We start from the raw sequence: 20168 nt of genomic DNA on the forward strand, positions 1-20168 counted from the left end.
CAATTCCTCTTTCACAGTGTTGCGGTATAGAAAACACAATTTGACCCCATCTTCACTGCGACATTGACGGAATAACACCCCATAGAATAAACTAGTCCTTTATCCCACCTTGTTGAATAAACCTGTTGCTTGCACGGACTACTTGTTATTCTGCCACTGAATGATTTTTCATAAGAAATCTCTAGAGTCGAGAAAACTTAAGCTTTAAAATTATACGACCTTCAACCTTTAGATATAGTCAAAAGACATAATTTTTCGCCATCCGTATAATGAATCAGCTGATTGACGGCGTCTATGGCGTGTCAAACGTTGCAAAATTCAATGTTTCCATATTTATGTGGTTTTTTAATATATATGTTCTATATTTCCATTGGTGTGTGGTATAATTGCATATATATGTTGTATAAATTGATATATATATATATATATATATATATATATATATATATATATATATATATATATATATATATATATATATATATATATATATATATATATATATATATATATATATATATATATATATGGTAAAATCCATATTTATGTGGTATATTTGAATATATATGTTCTATATTTCCATTTGTGTGTGGTATATAGAGAATAATAGGTTAGTGTTGATTATAGATCAGGTTTATCATGCGAGGCTTAGAAAACAAAAAGAACGAGCCTTGGCGAGTGCTTTTTCGTTTTCGTGCCGAGCATGATAAACCTGATCTATAATCAACACTTATCTATTATTCTATTTATCCCACTTTTTATTTTGTAAACCTTTTTGTTTAAACCAAATTAGTTTGACTGGATAATTTCGCTGGATTTATGACGTCATTTCGTCGAAATATTGACGTCATTTCCTGCCGTTGATTATAGATGTTATTTTATCAACGGGGCTTTAATCAACCGAATTCGCTGTAAAAGTGGGAAAAATATATATATGGTAAAATCCAATATATGTATTGCATAACACATATATGTTGTATAATTTCATATTTATGTTCGATATTTTCATATATATGTTCTAAAAGTTCATATAGACGAGTTAATTGTTATTGTTTACATTCGGGATTTTTCGCGCATGCGTACTGACTGGTTGGCAAAAAACACTGGTTACAATAACGTAAAACATGTATAAAGGGCTTTTGTTTAGTCAATAAATTGATAACAAATCCAAAATAATCATTAAAACTCTTAACAAATAGTGCAAATATATCATTTTTAGTACCACTAAATGTATATTCACAAATATAATTTCCTCTTCATAAAAATACGAAGTAGTTATAAGCATAGAGTAAACGTGGTCGGAAGACTAAGTACTGAAAATTCCACAAAACAAAACAATAAAATAGCCGTATTCTTTCTGATAGTAAGACTTAAATAAATAATATTTAAACGATAATAAAACATTATATATTAATTTGATTATAAGTGGTGCGGATAGTATTATTTTTCATCAGCGATCGAAAGTGCATTTCAATTGTAAAGCAAAGCCCAAAAACGGAATACATTACAAGTTATTAATGCTGTGGTAATTTTCTTTTCCATTGAATGAACTTTCGTTTCGTTTAAATTTAATGACAATATTAATAAATTTTAGCATACCTACGGAAAAGAACTCTGCATTTTATGCAAATTGAACTGTCTTTGCATGTATATTGAAATTTCTTTACTAGTGATAAGGAGTGATGAAAATCTAGCATTTTATGATCAATAAATCTATATATTTAATTTATTGAACGCAAGTATTTTTTTTAACTCTATTGTGATTGCTTGTTTTCATAATGGTGTTTCGTACACTGCAGTAACGTACAGTCTTTACACGTAATAGCGGATCGAGTTAACATTTGCCGGTACCCGTAAAATACCTCAATTGCGTAGCAGTAAAATTGCACAATATTTTAAATTTATTTATAGTTATTAAACACTGTATTATTATGATTAAACTGTCTAATATATACACACTAGTTCCTGTTAATCCATTTCCGAAAATGTCTTCATTTTTTTAAATGTTAAAATATTTTATTGAAGCAACTGTTCAGTATTTTGGCTTTAAATTTTGGCTTAAATGGCTGCTTAATATGCCAAGGGATGACATAGAGGCATCATAAATTGTGTTTAATGACCAGACACTCGTCTGCAACATGTGGTTTATGCAAGGACCCAAGTATAGGTCCCTGGGTTTATGACACCTTGTTTTCTTTGTAATTGTCTGGACAGTATCCGATCATAACGAGATACGGGATGTGATGAACAAAGGTGCAATAAAACACCGGGATAAAAATGCTGCATCAAAGAGTGTCAACATTGGTGTGACCAATTAAATCAATCAATTACATTAATCAAGATAATTTATTTAATGTGTAACAAGGTAAGTTTTTTTCAGACTAATAAAGGTTCAAATCAGGTACTATATGTTGCGTACATAAAATCGATCCATTTGTTGATTGTTATCATCCTTATTTGGTTTCGTTCATTAAATCTAATTTGTTCTGAAATAATATCAATTAATAAATTTTTAAACTAAAAATATCGCGAAGAAGTGCCAAGTATGGAGATTTTTGTCGCAACCATATACCGAGCTAATACATTGTGTTCTACTCCTGAGTTCGTTGTTAGTATAAATAAATAATAACAACAATATAATCGTTCCAAAAATGCATTTCTTTGCATGCTAATGTTTTATTCAGACATTATTAGTAAATATATATTTGATATTGTGCATGATTATCATTAAAAACGATGATTTTGTCAACCTTCTCTATATGCGCTTATATGAATTTCACCTCTTTTTGCCAACCAGTGGGCGGAGTCTAAACTTTGCAGGTGCGTCTGACGGCACGCGTTACCTCGTCTATATGTATGCGATAATTTTATATATTTATGTCCTATAATTTGCATCATGGGAAATCTTTTAACGGGTATGACTAAACAGCGGATATGGCTTTTTCGAGCATTTGCCGACAGACATGTGAGTAAAATGATTACGCATTTGGTTTCGATTTCTGAGTCTCAAAAGGCAAACAAGTATTAAGTTTTAGAGCATTACTACAGTATGAATTTGAACATTTAGTATCCTGCACTTATTTGTAACATTATGGTGTTTTTTCATTTTGTTTGAGCAGTATCTATTAATTTGGATTTGCACACTTCGGCTTATTTTTTAATATTGACAGACGGTGGTTTAACAGATGCAATTTCCTGTAATTTCATATTCTTCCAATATTTTTTTTAAATATAATCTGGAGTATCATCAATTCTTAAGCATGAATTTGCCATTTGTTAAAGAAGTATCTTTTAGCTAAACTGTATTTTCAGTACATTTGTTGTCAGTATTGATGGAGAGGAGCATCACATCATAGCATCAGCAACCCTTGTAGGGGCCCTGAATTCAGATGGTATGCATAAACTTATAATATTTGTAACTAATACATTACTTGAAAAAAAGCAATCCAATTTTATGTCAAATTTTGAATTAATAAGTGTGATACTTGTCAATCAATTACCATAGTTGCAATAATACACCGATAAACACTTACACTTTGTTGTTGTTGTAGCGATTTCAAGTACCCGGATGTTCGAGTAAAATCCGCCATTTAAAAACCAAATCGACTGTGGCTGTTTCTTTTGTGTGTAATAAATAGAGCGTAGGACTTGTTTACGTGAGCAAAAATGGATGAACTTGGTGAAATGACATTGTCTAAATTTAGATTGTGGTCTCTACACGCTCTGAAAGTGTATTCATTGCATAGAAAACGGCCTGTGCATGGAGACTTTGAGGATTTGGTTGCAAGGTAGTTCTGAAAAAGTAATGTTTGTTTAAATCTGACATTGTCTTTTAAGTACATTTTTGAGTTAAAATAAATAAAACATATTTTATTGCTTTAGGTATTTTAGTTCTGCTTCGTTGTGTATACAGAATTATGTCTACGTTGTTTGTTTTAAAAAATAAACAAGCTTGTATATGAAGAACTAACTTCTCAAAGCACTGTTAGTAGTAGTTTTATCAAAGGTAATGCCAAGGTAAGGCATACACAAGTTGTATTAAGGCCAGTACTCCTAAAGCCTTTCAGCAATAAATAAAAGAAAATTTCTGCAATCAATACATCTCCTTAGTCTACCAACATAATTTAGATTCTTTCAAACGTAAATATGAATAATGTCACTCGAGAGCTTTGTAAATACAAAGTGTTCAATTGATATACATGTACGCGAAAAGAAGTATGCTTAATAATTTTGGAAACTTGATCTCTGTATAGTGGAATAGTAGATTTAACTTTGCATTGTGTGCTCTCCCCTGCCACAGGTCATACTTTAATTCAATATTCATCAAGAAGTAATCATGGAAATTCATTGAACTTCAAAGTTGTAGAATACCAAGTGGACAACTAAGTTCATTTAAATCATATTTAATGTTCAGCTTGTAAATTTTACATAACAACACACATAAAATAAACATGTTAACCAAACATGAAACATGTGCAACAAAAGGAAAAATAGCCAAGTACACATATACACGAGCCATTCATGTTACCTAAAAACTCAGTTTATGAATGTCTGAGGAACGTCTGAAAACTGGATGCTTTCTCGTATTTGGATACGCATTAATACACCGGAAATAAATGACTACCATACTTCCTTATACAAAAGCACTAATTTAAGTTCTATATATAGGCTTCTTCAAATTGCACAAAGCGGCACACACAATAACACTGTCATCGACATGATTTATCTTCTGAATGGACATTTCAGTGGACAGGATTCTAAATGTTTGTAAACGTCTTATCAGTTGTTCGATTAAGATACGCAACTTGGCAATGTTCTTGTTGTTTTTTTTTACTTTGGATTTTGACATTTTTGACTGCCCTCTCCTTCCTGGTGGAATATACACTTCAATGTTTCTCTCGGCACATTCTTCAGTGATTTTAAATCCCTTATCTGCCATTATTGTAGTGTTTGGAGGAACACGATTCAAGTATCCGCATTCCACAGTTTGTTCCTTGTCTGATATTTTCCCCATATATGCAGGACTCACATAAGCAATTGGATTATTTGGGAGTGCATGCCACAAGAAACTTTAGTGTATAATGGTGCTTGTAATTGCTCCAAGAGGCACTTTGAATATGCAGATCCTTTGGAGTTTCGATAAAGAGCTCCGTACAGTCTATGATCGTATGAAGGTTTTTCAGTTTTCGAAAACGTTGTGGATTTGTAGCTATTAAGGTTCCCTCATCCGGTATGTAGACATTACACTCTAAAACTGTTCTTAACGCTCGGAGCCGTGTGAAGAAGATTCTGGAGCACAAGGTTTCCGATATGCAGAATCGTTTAGCCAAGTCTTTGTTCAGGAGTTCAAGCCTCAATTTCATTAGCGTCAATAGAAGCTGACATTTGGAACCGATTGTGTCGTATTCTCGTTTAGAACTTCTCTCTTTTGAAACCAGAATGCCACGCCACTTCCTATTCACACACGGGGCAACTAATGAATATAGTTTGTAAAAGGCTGATTTAGAGTTCAATCCATTAAAGAATGTTACGTCTTTGTCATTTTGAAGAATTTCCTCAGAGCAAACGTTGTTTTTAAGATTATTCACTGTTCCCCTCAATTCACTGATCTCCTCTTTCAATTTCTGAATTTCCACAAATTTCTCTTGCAATTTTAACAGAAGTCCAACCATGAATACTTGAAGTGTGAGTACAAATGGCACTTTCAGTTCTGATTTAGCTATTACTTCCATGTCTGAGTCATCATGGATAGCTACAGCAGTCAAGGGTTCTGGCTTGGTCAATAACCTTGTCTTCTTTGGTGCGTTAACCCTGTGAGAGGTAGCGTCAAACAATGTCATTCTTTTAACCCTCTTCTCTGCACCATCATACCCCAAATTGACAGTTGGATTGGGGTTGTCTTTGGTAGGCTTCCCATCAACGAAATGACTGCAGCACAGCCGACTGTCCTTGGATGGTGACCACAGTTTGTTGCCATTTCTTCTTCCTATTAGCTACTTCCACTTTTCTCTTTCCAAAGGTGCTCTCTTTTTTGTTGGAAAGGCAAACAATGTGAAAAAAAGTAATTACAAGTTAAGTATTTTTACAAATAAAATGGTCACTTAGAAAATCTAGCAATCCCTTCTTGCTTGTCGAAGTTTCAGTACATGTTTTCTGGGGTTACCCGTTTTCTGTGTGTTATTTTTATATTACAAATTATCTTTGACATTAATCCATCTCCATGTAAAGATTGTTCTGCGTTTGAAATATTGTACTTTTGAGTTCAAACACATTCCTTTATAAAAACACGACAAACAACGTTAACAAAATGGAAATCCTTAACAAACAAAATGAAGATCGTACAGCGGTACACAAACAAAAGTGTGTGCTAAAATACAGTATATTAAAACCTGACAGTTTATAACTTACCTAAATGGTGGGTCACATTTACACATAAAGTCCTTGTGTAAACAGCCACAGCTTTCGCATAGTTGTTTCTTCCATTTATTTAGCCAATATGCTCCATTATAGCAATTCTTCACAGCGCATGTGTAAGCCATCTTTGTTTTTTACTCGAAATCCGAATAATCCAGGTGATTGATTCGCGCATGCGCAGACGCTTATGGTTTATCGGTGTATTCAACTCTCAGCTTTATAACTCAAAGGGTTGCCCAGAGCCGCCATAGCAAAACTTATCAAAGGCTCTGGGAGTACGTTTATATGGACTACTAATTACCAATACTTCAATTTTCATTTTATTCATGTCAAATAAAATATATCTTACCACCTAACTGACGCTTGATTGGTCATTGTCCGCTCAGGTACTACTTACATGTACCCCGGGTACATGTAAGTATTCTTACATGTACCCCGAGTACGGTAAATAAACTCAAACGTACCCAGCCGATTTTAGACTGTACCGACTGTTTATTTCCGCCCCAAATCTGATGTCGTAAAACGCGCTACCGATTACCATAATTACGAAACAAACTGCTATTTAAAAAAAATGCATCAACATGCTTCTTGAGTATGAGTTTCGATAATATAGATGCCATTTATCAGAAAAATGACAATAATATGAAAATAATTAATTAAAAAAATTATTGTTGACAACAATCGATTTAGCGGTACATGTTAGTATACTTAAGTGTACCTGGGGTACATGTAAGTAGTACACGACCCGACACTGACCAATCGAGCCTAACTGACCATCCCATTCCTAATTTACGCTCTTTAAACATTGAAATGCGTTTATCATTATAATTGATTGAAGATGTGGTGACACTTTGTATTTCAGACCATTCAACCAAGCAACATGCCTATGAGTACATTATATCTGTGTTGCCGGTGGGTTTCCGTGAGGTTCTATCTTGGAGGATAAACTCGTTTGGCTGTAATATATTTATTAATGGTAATACATATCATTAATATACAACAAAGAGATGTATACTCTTTGAATGTAAAGAATCGAATCTATATAAATATAGCAATACACAAATACAAGTAATGCATGATCCGACGGTGATCCTTAAAATACAAACAATACTAACAATACACACAATACAAAATACAATTTAACAACGAAACATTGTTAAAATACTAAAACATAGTTACCTGTAATATATTTATTAATGGTAATAAATATCATTAATATACAACAAAGAGATGTATACTCTTTGAATATAAAGAATCGAATGACTTTAGCAATCATACGATTCACGAGATCGACATTAAACATATCAGTGCACGGGAAAAGGGATGAGTGATCTGAGTATTAGACAAATTATAAACGTGCAACTGTATGGATTAGATGAGCTGAACTTATCTAACCTAGAGCAAAACGACCTTAACGAATAAATCGAATACTAGTAAACAACTAATCAACGAGTACAATAAGTATTAAAATAACTACCGTTATGAACTCATAGACAAGTCGTGATTTTCATTTAAAGTTAACGATATTTAGAAATTGGTACAACAATAAAACAACACAACGCAATATAGTTTAATATTTAATAATAAATACGATCTGTAACATATTACCGTCCTCCGATTTTGATGTCGTCCTCGACATATGCTTCAATTAAATTCGAAACAAAACTGTTAATATATTACATATGAAATATGTTACAAATCGTATTTATTATTAAATATAAAACTATATTGTGTTGTGTTGTTTTATTGTTGTACCAATTTCTAAATATCGTTAACTTTAAATGAAAATCACGACTTGTCTATGAGTTCATAACGGTAGTTATTTTAATACTTATTGTACTCGTTGATTAGTTGTTTACTAGTATTCGATTTATTCGTTAAGGTCGTTTTGCTCTAGGTTAGATAGGTTCAGCTCATCTAATCCATACTGTTGCACGTTTATAATTTGTCTAATACTCAGATCACTCATCCCTTTTCCCGTGCACTGATATGTTTAATGTCGATCTCGTGAATCGTATGATTGCTAAAGTCATTCGATTCTTTACATTCAAAGAGTATACATCTCTTTGTTGTATATTAATGATATTTATTACCATTAATAAATATATTACAGGTAACTATGTTTTAGTATTTTCACAATGTTTCGTTGTTAAATTGTATTTTGTATTGTGTGTATTGTTAGTATTGTTTGTTTTTTAAGGATCACCGTCGGATCAAGCATTACTTGTATTTGTGTATTGCTATATTTATATACATTCGATTCTTTACATTCAAAGAGTATACATCTCTTTGTTGTAAATTAATGATATTTATTACCATTAATAAATATATTACAGCCAAACGAGTATATCCTCCACGATAGAACCTCACGGAAACCCACCGGCAACATTGGCGCCCAACAAGTCGTCGTGGAAAACAGGAAAACAACGTTTGAAGTAAATCGTTCAACGTTGAATCGTCGAGCACAGCATTTTGCTCAAATTGGCCAAACTACGCCTTTGCTATTTGACATAGTAGAGACATATTTGGGAGTTATTCCCAAAGAGACAGTCGACTGAACTTGGATTGTTTAATGACAACATGCGTTTGCTGAACGTTCTATGGTCTGTCTGCTCACGGAGAAACCGTTCCCGGGACATTCACGGTATAGATGTGCACACATTAACTTTTACGTACGTACGTCAACGTCAGGATTCTTCATTCTACGTTACCAGGATTGGATTCGCCGTTCAGTCTGGATAGTGCATTGACACTGTAATTGGACTTATTACATAGTGTATAGGACTAAGTATATTGTTTTGTTTATTCTTTGCTGATCCGACGGATTTTGGTGAGTGTATTTTTCTGTTTATATTTGTTTGCATCAATTTGTATATTATTTGCAATTTTGCGTAAAAATTATTACTAAGTTGACCAACGAAATTATAAAGTATACTTCGATTTCAATTCTACGAAATTTGGCATATTGGTCACGGGTTATCTTGGTGTTAATTTAAGACGCAACTGCGAAACTGTTTATTTAGACGTATTTGATATACTTGCTTCATTGTTTACATTTTAAGCTAAGTTGGAAAAGAACGAATATCTAACTTGTCTCGTTCACTAACCGATGTATTAACACCGTTTTACTTAAGCACGCAATAATCAGTACAATCGGTGTAATTTAGTAGAGCATACCTTCAAATTCTACCATTAGACAGACTAGAATTATTGTGTTATCCCTAATTAATTATCATTTAGATTTATATTCTTTACATCTGTCCAGATAGTCACAGTATCGGGTTTGATTTTAAGTATTGTAAACAAGTATTTCATATTTCTGTGGACGTTATAGCATCGACAGAAATATTTACCAAATATTCTTATACCAAAATTGTACATGAAACCATGCATTGTAATGCATTACGTGTAAAATACACTGTATTTGTATTATACACATTGGTAATTCGTCGTGATTTTCCGCATTTTGCACGCGAGAGTGACGCGCGTATCGCACAATAAAATCGTTAATTTCGCTTGCTGAAATATATAGCGAAATTAGCGCGGTTGATAGCGTTTTAGACTATCACGCGGGAGAACTGAGTTCGATTCAGGATACCGGCACGTAATATAAACCTTGAGAATTTCCAAATAATTTGAAATAAATTGACCACATTACAAATAAATTGAAAGAAAATTAGCAAATTGAGTGCGTTTGAAAATAAAATTAAATAAAGCAGTGTTTCTCAAAGCTGGCCAACGGAAGTGCAATTCAGGGGAGATAATGTGTATAGATTACGAGCAAGGGCAGTGAATTAATTATACTGCATCATTTGAATGTTTGAAAAAAGTATTTTTTCATGTTGCAACCAACTTCATACGAAACGTGAGGTGATCGTGAGGTTGCTGTGATAATATAGTGCTTTAAGGAGATAGTGTTGCCTTAAAAGAATAGTATTTATTGATAGTAGTGCTAGTTGTTGATTAGTATAAAGAGGCCTCTACATAAGTTCATAGACATAAGTATTCAGTATATATAGTAGACAGGTAAAGCTCGCACGATGAGTTTAGAACAGTTTAGAAATGTGAGTGAAAGAGAGGAGAGATTGCAGAGGAGAAATATAGAAAAAGAGATGGAAGAAATAAGGCACGGTAGACAATATATCCAGGAGAGGAATCGTACTCGCCTGAATGAATCGGTCCATGCATGTGAGTCCCCAATACGAACACAGGAACGAATTACGAGAAGTACCAGACAACAACGTGTTTCGTCTTATGTTCCATTACACGAGGGAGAAAATCTTGAAGATTTGGACAGATTTCTAGAAGAAGCACGTATGGAACTACGGGAAAGAATCAATAGCCTTGGATCAAATGTCGGTGACCTCGTTACAGTTGATGAGTACGTTGGTGACACCGAACAAACGCAAACCAAGACGTTTGAACATCAAAAGTCTGCACAACAACAGGAGACGGAAACAGACAGCAGATACGGACGACAAGCACACATTATCCGTAACAGAGAAGAAAATGAACGCACAGAAAGGGAGTTAGAGTTACGACGGCGGCTTCTGGAGCTAGAGGATCGCGAAAGCAAACATCGGCAAAGAGAAGAGCATATGTATGAATATTGGAAACGTAAAGAGTTTGACTTACAGCAAAAGAAACGAGACATGAAACATAGTTTTGAGAGCAGAGAAGAGCGATTATTATCTCAAGAAATGAAGCTAAGAGATATGGAAATCTCATTATCTGAGAGGATGCAGAAGCTAGAATGCAAACTTGAGATGCGAGAGAATCTTACATCGGACGGTTTCTGGAAAAATGAACGAAATGAGACAGTGGGCAAGGCGTCTGTGCTTGAACATAGCAGCAAAGAGAAGATTGACCAACTTCAGCGTAAGATCGAAACTCTTCAAAAAGAAAAAGCAGCATTAGAACCAAGATTACCAGACGCTGACGTTTTAGGCTACGGAAAAACGCTAATTCAAAAGGACGGCATGAGAGATGCCACATAAATTAAATTGAACATCTCGTCATTTTCAGGAGAGGTACCAGTACCAAGGAGCGAATCGTCATTCGAGGATTTCAAATTAGAGGTAGACAGTGTGAAAGTTATATATGCGGACCACGTTGTCAAACAAGGCCTTCGCAGAGCACTTAAAGGGCAAGCCAAGAAAAAGATGCTTCATATGCGTGCTGATGCAACGGTTGATGAAATCATGACCGAACTTGAAGACAATTTCGGAAATGTCGCCAGTACCGACACATTACTATCCCGTTTCCTCAGTGCAGAACAGGAAATTGGCGAGTCCGTTACACGGTGGGGTTTACGACTCGAAGAAATGCTCCTTCAAGTAACCAGAAAGACCAAAATTGATGACGAAGAGAGGCGGTCCATGCTAAAGAAAAGGTTTTGGAGAGGCCTCAAGAGCGAAGAATTGAGAAATGCCACCAGGGTTCACTTCGAAAATAATGTAACATATGAGGAACTACGAAATAAGGTACGCGAAGAGGAATTCGAGGTGAAGCTACTAAAGGACAAGGATACCAAACATAAGATAGGGAAAGTGAGTCAGCTTGCTGTTGAGACAGATACGTGTCAAAGTAACGAATTACTGCAACAGCTAATGAAGAAAATTGAGAGTCTCGATCGAAAGTTGGAAGACTTGAGAAAGGAAGGACATACAGGTCGGCAGAGTGGCAATGATAGAGCTGCAAATACCACAGGTGAATATCGACAGAGAGGGTTTCAGAGAGGTGGATACCGGAGACGCCCCAATTATTATCAGAATAACCGAAATAATGATCTTACTACAAACCCCGATAAATTGATGACGAATCAACCAGCATCAAAGGAACCTTTAAACTAACAAACGTCGCCATTGAGGGTCGAATAGACGACGTTTCCAGTTCTGACCCCAAACCACGAAAATGCAATTTATTTAATAGGCTTATCGGTTGTTCCAACGAATCCGATATTTGTATTAATGGCTTACGAACACGGGCATTGATTGACAGTGGAGCCATGGTTACGACTATTAGTCAAAACTATTATGAACAAATGGACCCAAAGCCATTTCTCTATAGCTTAGAAGATTTACAGCTGTCAATTACAGGAGCTAACGGAACCGAACTTGTGTATATGGGATACATCGAATCAGCCATATCAGTTCCAAACATAAGTGAAGAAACATTTGACGTTCCTGTTTTGGTAGTGCCCAATACGGAGTACAATATCAATGTACCCGTTATCATTGGTACCAATGTGATACGACACCTTCACTCACTGCCATTAGAAAACTTATCTGAGGAATGGAAAGCAGCTTTAATGGCTACGTCTCTGGCGACGAACATAGGCTTGGTGGTTTCTACGAACAGATCCACTGTAGAACTACCACCGTACGAAACTATGACAATATCCGGTTTCGTTCGAAAATCAACACAGGATTCGGCCGCTGTTACTGAGCCATCAGAGAAGGCGTCAAGTCGAATTGGTGTATGCCCGCGTGTTGTCCACCTTGGCAGCCGAGGAAACACTGCCAGAGTTCCGGTGCGCATTTTCAACTTGTCAGCCAAACCCATTAAAATTGTCCCTAAAACCGTCCTCTGTGAATTGCAACCTGCAAAGGTACTGCGCTCATGGACACCAGATACCGCACAGACACCATTAAACGCGACGTGTGCAACACAACAAACAAACAAGGAAGATAGGGATAGGTTCTGTGATAGTTTGAAAATTGATATTAATCATTTAGAACCGGAACAACAAGAGCAACTAAAATCCATGTTGTTTGAAATGAAGGATGTTTTTTCGGCAGGGCCGTTAGATCTGGGTAATACCGATCTCGTTCGCCACAAAATACGGCTAAGTGATAACGAACCATTTAAAGAACCTTACAGGCGCGTACCACCTGGACTCATAAATGAGGTTCGTGAGCATGTGCAGGAAATGTAGGACATCGGCGCTATTCAGCCATCATCCAGCCCGTACTCATCCAACGTGGTCATTGTCCGGAAGAAAGACGGAACTATACGCTTCTGCATTGATTATAGGAAGCTGAATAGCCGTACCCACAAGGATGCGTATGCCATTCCCCGCATTGACGACACCATTCACCTCCTTTCCGGTTCCCGTTACTTCACTAAACTTGACTTGAAGGCGGGATACTGGCAAGTAGAGATGGTGGAAGAAGACAAAGAAAAAACCGCTTTCCAAGTAGGAAGTTTAGGCTTCTTTCAGTGTAACCGGATGCCATTCGGCCTCTGCAATGCCCCGGCTACATTCCAACGATTAATGGAGCGTTGTATGGGCGAATTAAACCTAAAAGAATGCCTCATATACCTTGATGACATCATTGTTTTCAGTCATGATTTTTCAGAGGCTGTTCAAAGACTTAAAGCAGTTTTACAACGTTTAAAAGACCATAAGCTCAAACTAAAAGCCTCCAAGTGTGAATTTATGAAACCGGAAGTGATATATCTAGGTCATTTGGTCTCAAAAGACGGTATCAAAACCGACCCAAGTAAGATCGAAGCGATACTTAAATGGAAAGTACCGACATCTATCAAAGAGGTTCGCAGTTTTTTAGGATTCGCCGGTTATTATCGAAAGTTTCTTAAAAACTTTTCCCAGATAGCCCGGCCCCTCAACGACCTCCTGATCGGCACATCCGGAAACCAGTCAATTACGAAGAAAAAGTTTACATGGGGTGAGGCACAACAGCTTGCTTTCGACACTCTTGTTCAGAAATTGTCAATAGCCCCAGTTCTGGCGTATGCCGACTATTCGAAACCGTTTAAGTTGCATACGGACGCATCTTCGCACGGTCTTGGTGCAGTGTTGTATCAAGAACACGACGGCGTGGACAGAGTGGTTGCTTTTTCGAGCCGCAGTCTGAAGACATCGGAAAAGAATTATCATGCAAGTAAGCTGGAGTTTCTTGCTCTCAAATGGGCAATCACCGATAAATTTCATGATTACCTGTATGGTATCCCATTTAATGTCTACACGGACAATAATCCACTAACATTTGTGCAAAGCTCAGCCAAACTAGATGCATGTGGCCATATATGGGTCGCCGCACTAGCGAACTATGACTTCAAAATACACTACCGGTCGGGAAAGTTGAATGTTGAGGCCGATGCACTTTCGAGGCTAGATCAGGACGTGGTACAAGCTGTCCTGGTAACGCATTCAACCCCTATGAATTCAAGTCCTGTTGTCGATCAGACCAAAATAAATGAAGCCTGCAACCCACCGGAAGTTCTAAAATCCGAAGACTGGATAAACGGTCAAAATGCTGATCCAACAATTTCACAGGTCAAGACACTTATTGTTCTGAACTGGCGACCTAATCAGAGTAACGTCCGTCAACTTCCGCCGAAAGTTAAAAAGTATGTCCGCGTGCTGAAGCATCTATACATTGATAACGGGATTCTAATGCATAAAACAACGTTACATGAACAAACCGTACAACAGGTTGTTTTGCCAGAATCGGCCAGATTGCATGTTTGTAAAGCATTGCATGATGATATGGGACACCAGGGTCGAGATAGGACAATATTTCTATTCAGCGAAAGATTTTATTGGCCTGGAATGTCAAGTGACATAACGAAATGGATACGAGAATGCGACAGATGTATTCGGAGTAAAACTGCCCCTACTTTTGCCACGGGTCTAGTAAATATAACCTCAACGGCACCTATGCAACTTGTGTGTATTGACTTTCTTTCACTAGAAGCATCAAAGGGAGGTTATGAGAATATTCTCGTAATCACGGATCATTTTACGAGATATGCTCAAGCTATTCCAACAAGGAATCAAACAGCTCGCACCACGGCCAAAGCTCTGTTCGACAACTATTTCGTACATTACGGGTTTCCTGAGAAATTGCACAGCGATCGCGGTCAGAACTTTATGTCGCGCGTGATCAGAACGCTTTGTGCGATAACAGGTATAAAGAAAACGCGCACGACTGCTTACCATCCGCAGGGCAATGGTCAGTGCGAACGATTCAACGGTACACTGTTACAGATGTTGCGCACCCTGGACAATGAAAAAAAGGCAGACTGGAAATCTGCAGTACCAGCACTGGTACATGCGTATAACGTGACTCGGAATGAGTGCACTGGCTACTCACCATATGAGTTAATGTTTGGACGCGCCCCTCGACTTGCAATCGATGCAGTACTGGGTTTGAAACGACAGGGTGTTGGAGGCTCAGCACCGTCAACATACGTTAAAGAGCTCAAACAACACTTAGGAGATGCTTACAAAACAGCCAGTCGTGTATCGCAAGAACGTGGAAAGAAAGCAAAACAACAGTATGATAGAAAAGTACGTGAAACTGTTATTCACGTGGGCGACAGAGTCTTACTTCGCAATTACGGGTTAAAAGGAACTCACAAAATCGCCGATATATGGGCAGAATATGCATATACTGTGATCGGCCAACCTGACCCGTCGATTCCGGTGTTCCGGATCCAGCACAAAAGTGATACGAATATCATCAAGACAGTTCATCGGAACCAATTATTACCAATCCGCCAACTGCCGCTAGACGTAACGTCTACATCTGAATCGGAGTCTACATCCGAATCGGAGACGACAAACACGCACGAAACTTCAGATGCAGAATTCGATAGATCGCGTTCGGACCAGTCGTTAGCACGCAGTACGTTGAGGTGTAATGGTCGATCGAAGTCGGTGTACGTTCCATCAAACAAGCGGAAGCCTGGAGAACCAGGGTTGTTACCGCGCAAAACAAAGCGCGCAACAAAAACCCCAGCGTGGATGCGCACTGGAGATTACCTAGTGTAAAAGTCTATTATCTCCATTAAATCGTGAAAATATGTTATACATATTTATTTATTTTAAATAAATTACAAGGTGTATCTTCATGATGTTTTATTCATTATTAAGTATGCTAGTGTATATTATGTGTATGCTATAATTACACATTAAATATGCCTTATTGTCTACGGTTGTCTGTTTTTAATATGATCAGAGTTGCGTTTTTCGACGTTCCAAATGTTAGAGATCCTCCTTAGACGATTTCACGCGTTCATAATGTATTACTGATAATTGCGTGAGTTTTGTTTTGAATTTAATTGAAGCATATGTCGAGGACGACATCAAAATCGGAGGACGGTAATATGTTACAGATCGTATTTATTATAAAATATAAAACTATATTGTGTTGTGTTGTTTTATTGTTGTACCAATTTCTAAATATCGTTAACTTTAAATGAAAATCACGACTTGTCTATGAGTTCATAACGGTAGTTATTTTAATACTTATTGTACTCGTTGATTAGTTGGTTACTAGTATTCGATTTATTTGTTAAGGTCGTTTTGCTCTAGGTTAGAAAGGTTCAGCTCATCTAATCCATACAGTTGCACGTTTATAATTTGTCTAATACTCAGATCACTCATCCCTTTTCCCGTGCACTGATATGTTTAATGTCGATCTCGTGAATCGTATGATTGCTTAAGTCATTCGATTCTTTACATTCAAAGAGTATACATCTCTTTGTTGTATATTAATGATATTTATTACCATTAATAAATATATTACAGGTAACTATGTTTTAGTATTTTCACAATGTTTCGTTGTTAAATTGTATTTTGTATTGTGTGTATTGTTAGTATTGTTTGTATTTTAAGGATCACCGTCGGATCAAGCATTACTTGTATTTGTGTATTGCTATATTTATATACATTCGATTCTTTACATTCAAAGAGTATACATCTCTTTGTTGTATATTAATGATATTTATTACCATTAATAAATATATTACAGCCAAACGAGTTTATCCTCCACGATAGAACCTCACGGAAACCCACCGGCAATATCTGTGCTGAAGCAAGGTTTGTCATTCACATTGTTTCTTATCTCTTTACTTTCAAATGAAACTTGCAAATGTCATTGATTACATGTTTAATGATAATTAGGTATTCAAATCGTACAAATATGTTCATGTGCTTGGATTTTTTTCGATTGTTTATTTCGAAAATAGTGGTTAATTTGTTTTATTTTGAAAGTAAACATTGTGGTGTGGTCATTTCTTAAAGTACTGAATGTTTTGTAATTGGTAATACATTGGGTAGCCTCACATGCGCATATATCACAAAAACTTGCTTTACTTTCTGTCTCAAGAAGCACGGAGGTCAGGAGGCATCTAATGCATTAAATTATTTGCCGATCTTTTTTATGACTATACATGTAATTACCGTGTGTTTAAACAATGTTTACCAAAACTGTACATGAATTGATTTTGAACTTAGTTCATTTATATTTGTTCATTTTGAAGACAAGCCTCTACATTTAAAATTTTTTGAAAATTAAACATCACGATGGAAAATGCCATATTGCAATGTATAAAACAATCCTGTAGCTGCTGAAAGAGATTTTATTTATTTTGTATTGCAAGGAAGACAAGTGCTGGTACTCCCAGTGATGGTGGTGTCGGTGGTGGTGGTAGTGGGGGGGGGGAGTAAGGCTGTTTGTGATGATGATTATGATTATGACAAGGATAGTAAATCTGATACGGATAATTCTGATGATGATAATGGTGACCATGAGTGGATAATTATACCCCCACAAAGGAAGTTTATGGGGCATATAGGAGTGAGCTTTTCTGTCTGTGGGTCGGTCTGTCGGTCCGTATTAAGTGTTCGCTCTCTAAGTATACCTCCATAAACAAAGTTTTGGGGGTATATAAGAGTGAGCTTGTCGGTCTTTCTGTCGGTCGGTCTGTCTGTCGGTCCGTATTAAGTGTCCGCTCTCTAATTCAAGTTGTTTTCATCCGATCTTCACAAAACTTGGTCAGATGTTGTATCTAGATGATGTCTAGGTCAAGTTTGAATATGGGTAATGCTGGGTCAAAAACTAGGTCACGGGGTCACTTAGTGCGTTTTAAACAATGAGCATGATGTCCGCTCACTAATTCAAGTAGTTTTCATCCGAGCTTCACCTAAGTTGGTCAGAAGTTGTATCTAGATAATGTCTATGCCAAGTTTGAACATGGGCCATGCCGAGTACAAAACTAGGTCACAGGGTCACTTAGTGCGTTTTAAACATTGAGCATGGTGTCCACTGTTTTTTAAGACAACATGCAAAATAATTATATTATGTGTGAATGCGGCATGTGGGGGTATTCGTCACCTCTGTGTCAAAGCTCTAGTTCAAATTGTTTTCTTCCGATCTTCACCAAACTTGGTCAGATGTTGTATCAAGATAATGTCTAGGTCAAGTTCGAATATGGGTCATGCCGGGTTAAAAACTAGGTCATGGGGTTACTTAGTGCGTTTAAACATTCAGGATGGTGTCCGCTCTCTAATTCAAGATTTTTCATCCTGAGCTTCACCACACTTGGACAGAAGTTGTATCTAGATGATGTGTAGGTTAAGTTTGAACATGGGCAATGCCGGGTCAAAAACTAGGTCACAGGGTCACTTAGTGCGTTTTAATCATTGAGCATGGTGTCCGCTGTGAAGCTAACATGCTAAATATTCTGTGTCAATGCGGCATGTGGGGTAATTTGTCACGTCTGTGATAAAGCTCTAGTTTATGAGATTATGATAGTTGTGAGAAGATGATAGTGATGGTAAGGATGGTGACAATGATAGTGATTGCGGTTATTATGATCATGGCAATGATAAGTATGCTTAAGATTGTAACAACTTTAATGATGATGATGAATGAGGATGAAAAAAACAAGGGCGGGGGGTAATTATTATGGTGATAATTGATGATGTTGATTATAGTTATGATGATGCATAATGTGGTGGTTGAATTAACGGTATTGCTGACAAGGATCATTATAATGATGATTATTGTGACCATAAGCAGATGATGATTGATGCTGCTGTTGATGTTGACAAAAAGGAGAATTTATGATGGTGTTGATGAAATTCATTGAGTTAATTTCCTACTTTGTTTTTATAACACAAATACATTGTTAGGAATGATCATTATATCACACATTTAACCTGTATTGTGTTATAAATTAAATTTGTTACAACATAATAAACTCATTCACAATCTTATGACCAACCTCTAAAAGTGCAGCTTTTTAAAACTCAACATAGAAGTTGGCCCCTCATGCTGTGAATGTTACCACACTTACCATTTCACAATCATTCTTAAAAGAATGGTCAAGGCCTGCTCAAAAGTGATCACAATTTGAAGCATGTATGTGCGAAAGGGTTATGATATTTAACAGTTCTCTCTTATTCACAATGTAGTTAATTGCCATTGTTTTTAGATGCTGTAATTATACCCCCGTTACCATTGGTAATGGGGGCTATATATGAGTCACTTTTTTGGTCTGTCTGTCTTTCCCAAAATTTCATCCAATCTTCACCAAACTTGGTCACAAGTTGTATCTACATGATGTGTAGGTCAAGTTGAATATGGGTCTTGCCTGGTGAAAAAGTATGTCACGGGGTCACTTAGTGTGTTTTAAACCGAAAGTTTTTCCGGACCATAACTATGTCATTTATCGTTAGATTTTAAACTGACTCGGTACATTTGTTTACCATCATGGGACGGTGTGTCGCGCAAAAGAATTACATCGATATCCCCAAAGTCAAGGTCACACTTTGAGTTCAAAGGTCAAAAATGACCATACATGAGCTTGTCCTGGCCATAACTTTGTCGTTTATTGAGAGATTTTAAATTTAATTTGGCACATTTGTTCGAAATCATATGACGGTGTGTCGCGCGAAAGAATTAAGTCGATATCTCCAAGGTCAAGGTCACACTTGG

The sequence above is a fragment of the Dreissena polymorpha genome, chromosome 15 (genome assembly GCF_020536995.1).
Source record: "Dreissena polymorpha isolate Duluth1 chromosome 15, UMN_Dpol_1.0, whole genome shotgun sequence".
In the NCBI taxonomy this organism is placed as follows: Eukaryota; Metazoa; Mollusca; class Bivalvia; order Myida; family Dreissenidae; genus Dreissena; species Dreissena polymorpha.